General features: G+C 47.7%; 1 long non-coding RNA gene across 1 annotated transcript in view; it reads left to right on the top strand.

Moving 5' to 3' along the window:
- Nucleotides 1-2319: 2319 nt before the first annotated feature.
- The window catches only part of LOC139356868 (uncharacterized), a 61104-nt gene continuing 57423 nt past the window's right edge, over nt 2320-6000 (top strand). The window contains exon 1 of the long non-coding RNA XR_011609349.1: nt 2320-2350. This is a non-coding gene — a long non-coding RNA (uncharacterized lncRNA). The remainder of the gene's footprint in view (nt 2351-6000) is intronic.

The raw sequence follows: 6000 nt of genomic DNA, 5'->3' as shown, positions 1-6000 counted from the left end.
TTGACAGCCAAGGAACAGCCTTCAACCAATTTCTTCCTAATTTCTATCACCAGAAAAATGTGTCCTGTTAATTCCAGAATTTACTTTTGGAAAGTTCCTGTAAGGAGAGCAGAGGTATTGGTGGTTGAATGGTGACTTGAATTTAGGTGAAGACCGTTAAATATTTCATAGTCATGTTTGTCTTGGTGGTTTTAGCAATTTTATATTAAATTTAGAACTGCGAGTCAAACCAAATGTGTTCTTTTGCTTTTGTGATACTCCTTTGTTTGTATAACTATATGGTAAAGAATGATAAAATGTGTATAGGTTATTTTTTCTGTGTAGATATTAGGATTTTTAGGGGAACAAATTAATCATTCTAATAGACATTGCGCTGTATGTTGGGTCCTTTGCATTTTGAATCAGTATAATGAGGACCACTTGAAAGTATGTTTCTATACAAGATCTTTTATATACTGACTTGTGTTATACAAAATCCTTCATCCTCTAAGACTAAGCAATGGGTTGGAGGAGAGGTTTAATCCCCCATTAGGTCTATTCCAAATGCCCAGAATTGAATGCAAGTAACAATTATGCTTTTGAAGTGGGGTGTGTGTGGGGGCGGGGGGTGGACTCCTTTTGAGGTCATGGGAGGGAGGTAAAGCAAAGATCAGATTTGCTGAAGAACATTTGTGCATATTCTAGTGGAGAAGTCATATGACTTGACTGCACTTGTGTACTCTGATTTTGGTTTCATTAGTGTCCATAGCCACAAGCCTCAGCCGCCTCTGGGAACCACACTGAGGGGCTGTGGTGAGGGTTATTACAGAGTGGTGTGTCTTAGTGAATGGCACAAATGGCCTTGTGGGCCTACTTTGGGTTTGCTTGAACCTGTAGATTGTTAAACTAATTTTAGTTTAACATTTTGAGGATTATAAATTGTGATTCTTGTCTAAGAAGATGTTTCTATTGTCTCTGAAGACAGGAGCCACAATACAGATGGTCCCTGGCTCACAATGGTTACATTTGTGAGTTTTTTTTTTTTTTTCAACCTTGTGATGGTGTGAACCAGTCACACTCAGTGAATTGTTCGACCCGAGATGGGCTGCCTCTGGATGAACCCGTTGTAAGTTGAAACTATTATGTCAAATGCACTTTCTATTTAGGATATTTTCAGCTTACACTGGGTTTATTGGAACAGTTTCATCCCATGGTAAGTCAGGGAGTATATGTGCTCATAAAAGTAGAGTTGATCTCATAGATACCATGAGATATAATGTCTCTGATGTTATCGAGATACGATGAAAACAATCAAGTGGGACTTGGAAGCCTTGGAGGGACTGACTCACATGGGTGGCTCCTGGAATGCAAACGTGGGCGCCACTAGCTTGTGGATGTGAGGTCTTTGCCTTCTGCTTAGTCCAGTGGGTTATCGACTGCTCCCCAGGGCAGAGAGGTCCAGTGTTCCTGTGTTTAGGTGTTTGAGCTGCCTTAAGAGGCTAGGTCAGTTCTCACTGGTGTCTTCAGGGCTTTAGGCCTTCGGAACAAGCGGGAGGAAGCACGACTTTGGAGAGCTTTGGAAAGCTCAACGGACTTCAGGGCCATCCCCTTGGCAGGAGAGAGCTCCACTGGAGGCGAGCAGGGTGCCCTGCAGGCCTGTGCAGGGCCCAGGAATGTACGGACGTTTTGAGGGCCACAGGACACAGATCGGTCTTGGCTCACAACTGGTGTGATGGCCACGCAGCATTTCTGGCAGGTACATGAATGCGGGGACTTTGGTTTTGGGGTGTGTGTCCTGGTTGCCTAGTTACTTGGAAGACCCCTATTCAGACCCCAGCCTGAGTTACCGTGACAGGCCTCCCGTTTCACAGGCCACAAGGAAGCCGTGGCGTCAGTCACTCGGTGCCCACCAGATGTCAGATGTGCGTGTGTATCTTCCCTGGTCTCGGAATGGGTCTTGTTTTGAGGTTATAGTAAACGTTCTTTAAGAGGGGTTTTTGGATTTTTTGTTTGCGAGGAGGCAGCAGGGAGAGCTTGAGCAGTGAGATCCCCTTCCCAACCAATGCGATTTCAGATCAGAGTAGGTAATTACGGCAGCGGAGCTGCGAGATCACCTTCCCAACCAATGAGAATTCAGATCACAGCAGGTAATTAGGGCAGTGGGGCGGGTGGCAGAACCCTGAACTGTGGCTGTTTCTGGTGTCTTGCCCCTGCGGACAGAGCGTGCTGGGGCCTCCGTGGTCCTCTGTGGGGTGGGTGGAGCGCATGAGCTGGGTGCTGCTGGGCCGTGGCTGGCTCCCCAGCCCGGGGTTTGTGCAGGACTCCTTCTGAAGACAATTTGGAACCCAGAAAGCAGCACTGAGGAGAACAGGTTTGTGCGTTTCTGGATCCTTGGTGCTTCCCAGTCTCAGATGCTGCGCAGGCTCTGAGGGGTCTCACCAGGGAGACTTGCACAGTCGGCCCCGGGGTGGAGTGGGGCTGCAGCGGGTCTTGCAGGAGCCGGAAGGTGGGGGTGAGTGTCTCTCACAGGACCTTTCAAATGGGCCCAGCAGGATGCATCTGTGGAAATGGTGCCACCTAATGCTGGGCTGTGGCCAGCAGGACCTGAAAGGCTACAGCGGGCTGTGTTTCTGCTCTCTTGAGAGTCTCTGCACAGTTTTCCTTGGTTTTTGTCTGTTTGGAGGATGCTTCCCCTTTTCTTGGGCTTTCCTAGCCTTCTGAGCTTCCTTGTTAAGTATGACAAAGCCCTGAGAGGGCATTTTTATGGCATAATTATGTTATCCTGGTGGCTGGGTAAATGACCTGCAAATACGGGTGACTCAATAGCTCTGAGGGTGTTCACTATCCAAGACAGAGGTGGGAAGGAAATGTTCAGGCAGGCGTCAGAGGATCTGTTCTCTGCTTTACACTGGGGCCCTGGTTCCCTGACAGTCTTCACACTCCATCCAAAATGGGGATAATGAAGTCTCACGGATTCGGCGTCAGTTGAGAGCTGCCTCCAGCACAGTCCTGTGTGAGTAACAGTTTGTATGTTTGGTGCGAAGGGCGGGCGTCATTTGATCTTATTTGTGGTGGTGCTTATTGGTGGCTTTTCCGTAAGGAATTTAGACTTTATTAGCTTTGGCAAGGGAATCCTGAGTGATAAATTGGAAGAATGTTTCAGGAAATTCTGGAACCTGCAGTGAATCTGGAGTCTGTTCGAAATTGAGATTTGGATTCTCATGATTTCCTAATGCTACCCCAAAACCCAGTAGTTGAGACAGTCGTAGAGCTTCAGTTGTGCTGCCCCAGTTCCCCATTTTAAAAGGAACACGTTGCTTTCATCTAGAATGTTCTGAGCTCTGAGTGCTGCTGGCGGAGTGACCAGCCCTCTGCATCAGAGGGGAAGCCAGGGCTGCGCTCACGACGTCGCAGCAGCTGGGAGGTGACCCTGGACCTCAGGCACGTGTGCTGCTGACCATTTTCTGTAAACTCCAAGGGTGCAGTGGTCTCCTTGGCGCTTTACAGTCTTCTGAAGCTTTTGAGGTGTCTGCACCTTACAGATTTTTCCGAAGTAGACGGCCTTTTCCCACACCCTTGTGCTGAGTTTTGTCAGAGGCTGGTGTGTGGGAAGCACCACATCCACATTCTGACAGGGAAGACTCTGGTGCCCAACTGAGGTCAGAGTGGAAATTTGTTTTTCCTTCCCTCCAGTCTGGTCCAGCTGCTCCCTGCTTGGCCGGAAGAAAATCATGCTTATCCAAGTCATAGGCAAACCCCCTAAGTCAAACATTTGTCTTTTTTCTTTATTATACCAGTTTAGTTTATATGTGAATGATAGATAGAGAAATGTCTTTTTAGGGGAAAATTAATTTCTTTAATCACAGAGAACTTTTTGGATTAAAAACTGCAATCAAGAGGCTATTTTGTAATAAGATCTAGTTAAATACTACAGTTGAAAGCTCCTTGTATTAGATCTTAAACTTGGGCCCGGTGTGTGTGTCAGCACGCTCGTGCTCATGAGGCCAGGCTCAGCTGTGAACTACAGGCACGGTACATACTTTCTGGTTGCTTTTTTGAAAGTCTTACTGCTTGGCCTCTCTGACTCAAATGTCGAGTTACATTGATTCTGTTCAGAATGATCATCCTTCTATCTAGGGTCCAGTCATCTTCCTCTTCTTTGTCTCCTACAGTACTGTGTATTTAATAGTCAAATATTTTATAGGTTATATGGGTGACTGATCTGTTCATTAGGAAAACAATGCCAATTTTTACATCATAATGGACTTGTTAAATGATTATGTTAGTATAATGAAGTTTACATGGCAAAAGAGGCTTTGCAGATGTGACTGTAAGGGACAGTGAGATGGGGGAGGACCCTGGGTTGTCCAGGAGTGGTCCAGTGTCCTCACATGTGCCTTGATGAGAGGGAGTATGAGAGTCTGCCTCAGGAGGAGACCTGAGGATGAGATAGGGTCCAGAGGGCTGTGGGGCTGAGGGCAGGGCTGGGGCAGGGGCCGGAGGGTCATGGGGACAAGGGTGGGGCAGGGGCCAGAGGGGGGTGCAGGGCTGAGGCCGGGGCAGTAGTCGGAGGGGTGTGGGACTGTGAGCCAAGCTGCATGGCGTGACCTCTATAAACTGGGAGACTCCAGGCAGGAACACAACCTACTGACCCCTTGACTTCAGCCCTGGGACTCATGACTTCCTGGGCTGAGAGGAGGTTTGCATTTGTGGTAATTTGTTGCAGCAGCAATAGGAAGTTAATGCATTGTATCTGCTCTTCACCTCCAAACCTTTGAAAAGTAACCGTGTTGTATCGGCCTTTTGTGTGCCCTAAATTCTAATGAGATGGTTTGTAGAAAGTAATGGACACAAACGATGGCAGAACAGAAAGGTGGAGAGAAGCAGTGTCTTCTGTGGTTCTGTAGTTTGGGTCTGTGAAGTTAGATTTCGGTCAGAGTGTGTGGTCTTGTTCAGCGTATACCTGGAGTACTTGTTCAGAGCTCCTGGGGGAGTGGTCTTTAACACTGTTAGGATTAAAGCTTCAAGCACATCAGAGAGTTCCTGAGTCAGTGTTAGGTGACCTTCGAATAAGAGTTGGCATGTAGAATCTGCCCACTTTACTAGTATGAAGCAGCAAAATCTTTTTTTTTTTTTTTTTTTTTTTTGAGATGGAGTCTCATTCTGTCACCCAGCCTGGAGTACAGTGGTGCGGTCTCAGCTCACTGCAACCTCCGCCGCCTGTGCTCAAGTGATTCTCCTGCCTCAGCCTCCAAATTGCATGATTTATTTTCCTGTTTTATATACTTAGTATATGAAAACTCTGCAAACTTTATTAATACAAATGACATGCCAGAACTTATGAGAATCCAGCATTTTCCCATGCAAATTAGTAGTGATGTGGAATTCTGGGCTGGTTTGGTTTTATAAGACTTAGCGGTGGATTCTTTGCCTAATTTCTGCGGAGCTAACAATTGTTAATCACCCAGCACTCTTACCTCCCCCAACAGCTCAGGTGAGGGGTGCTACCCCCGCTGTCGTGTTGACAGGTGGGAGACTGAGGCTTAGATGAACAGGTGACATGTTACTGTCCAAACCCACCCACCCCGTAGTTTCCTGCCATGGCTCAGTTATCTTCCTGCAAGAAAGGATAGATGCCCTGATGCTGGGTAGAATTCCTTGGGAACCCCTTTCCATCCTCCAGGGAGTTCTTGCTTTATGGTGGTGGCTCACGGGGAGGCCTCTGGCCCACTGAGAATGTGATTCATATTGTAACATGACTGTGTCTCTGTCCGGCTGCTGTCGATTGGGTGATTTGTAAGCACATTTATTGCTCACAGTTCTGGAGGCTGGGAGGTCCAAGGTCAAGGCACCTGCAGATCTGGTGCCCCAGGGCCTGTGGCTCACAGTTGGCAGCATCTCACCGGGTCTCGCGTGGCAGCAGGCGTCTCATCAGGCCTCACGTTGTGGAGGAGCAGGAGGGCTCCTTCAGGCCTCCCAACAAGGACACCAACCCCAGTTCTGAGAGCGGGGCCTCCCAAA

The sequence above is a fragment of the Macaca nemestrina genome, chromosome 10, assembly GCF_043159975.1.
Source record: "Macaca nemestrina isolate mMacNem1 chromosome 10, mMacNem.hap1, whole genome shotgun sequence".
Lineage (NCBI taxonomy): Eukaryota > Metazoa > Chordata > Mammalia > Primates > Cercopithecidae > Macaca > Macaca nemestrina.
Note: the sequence above shows the minus strand (reverse complement) of the source record. Positions and strands in the feature narration are given on the sequence as shown.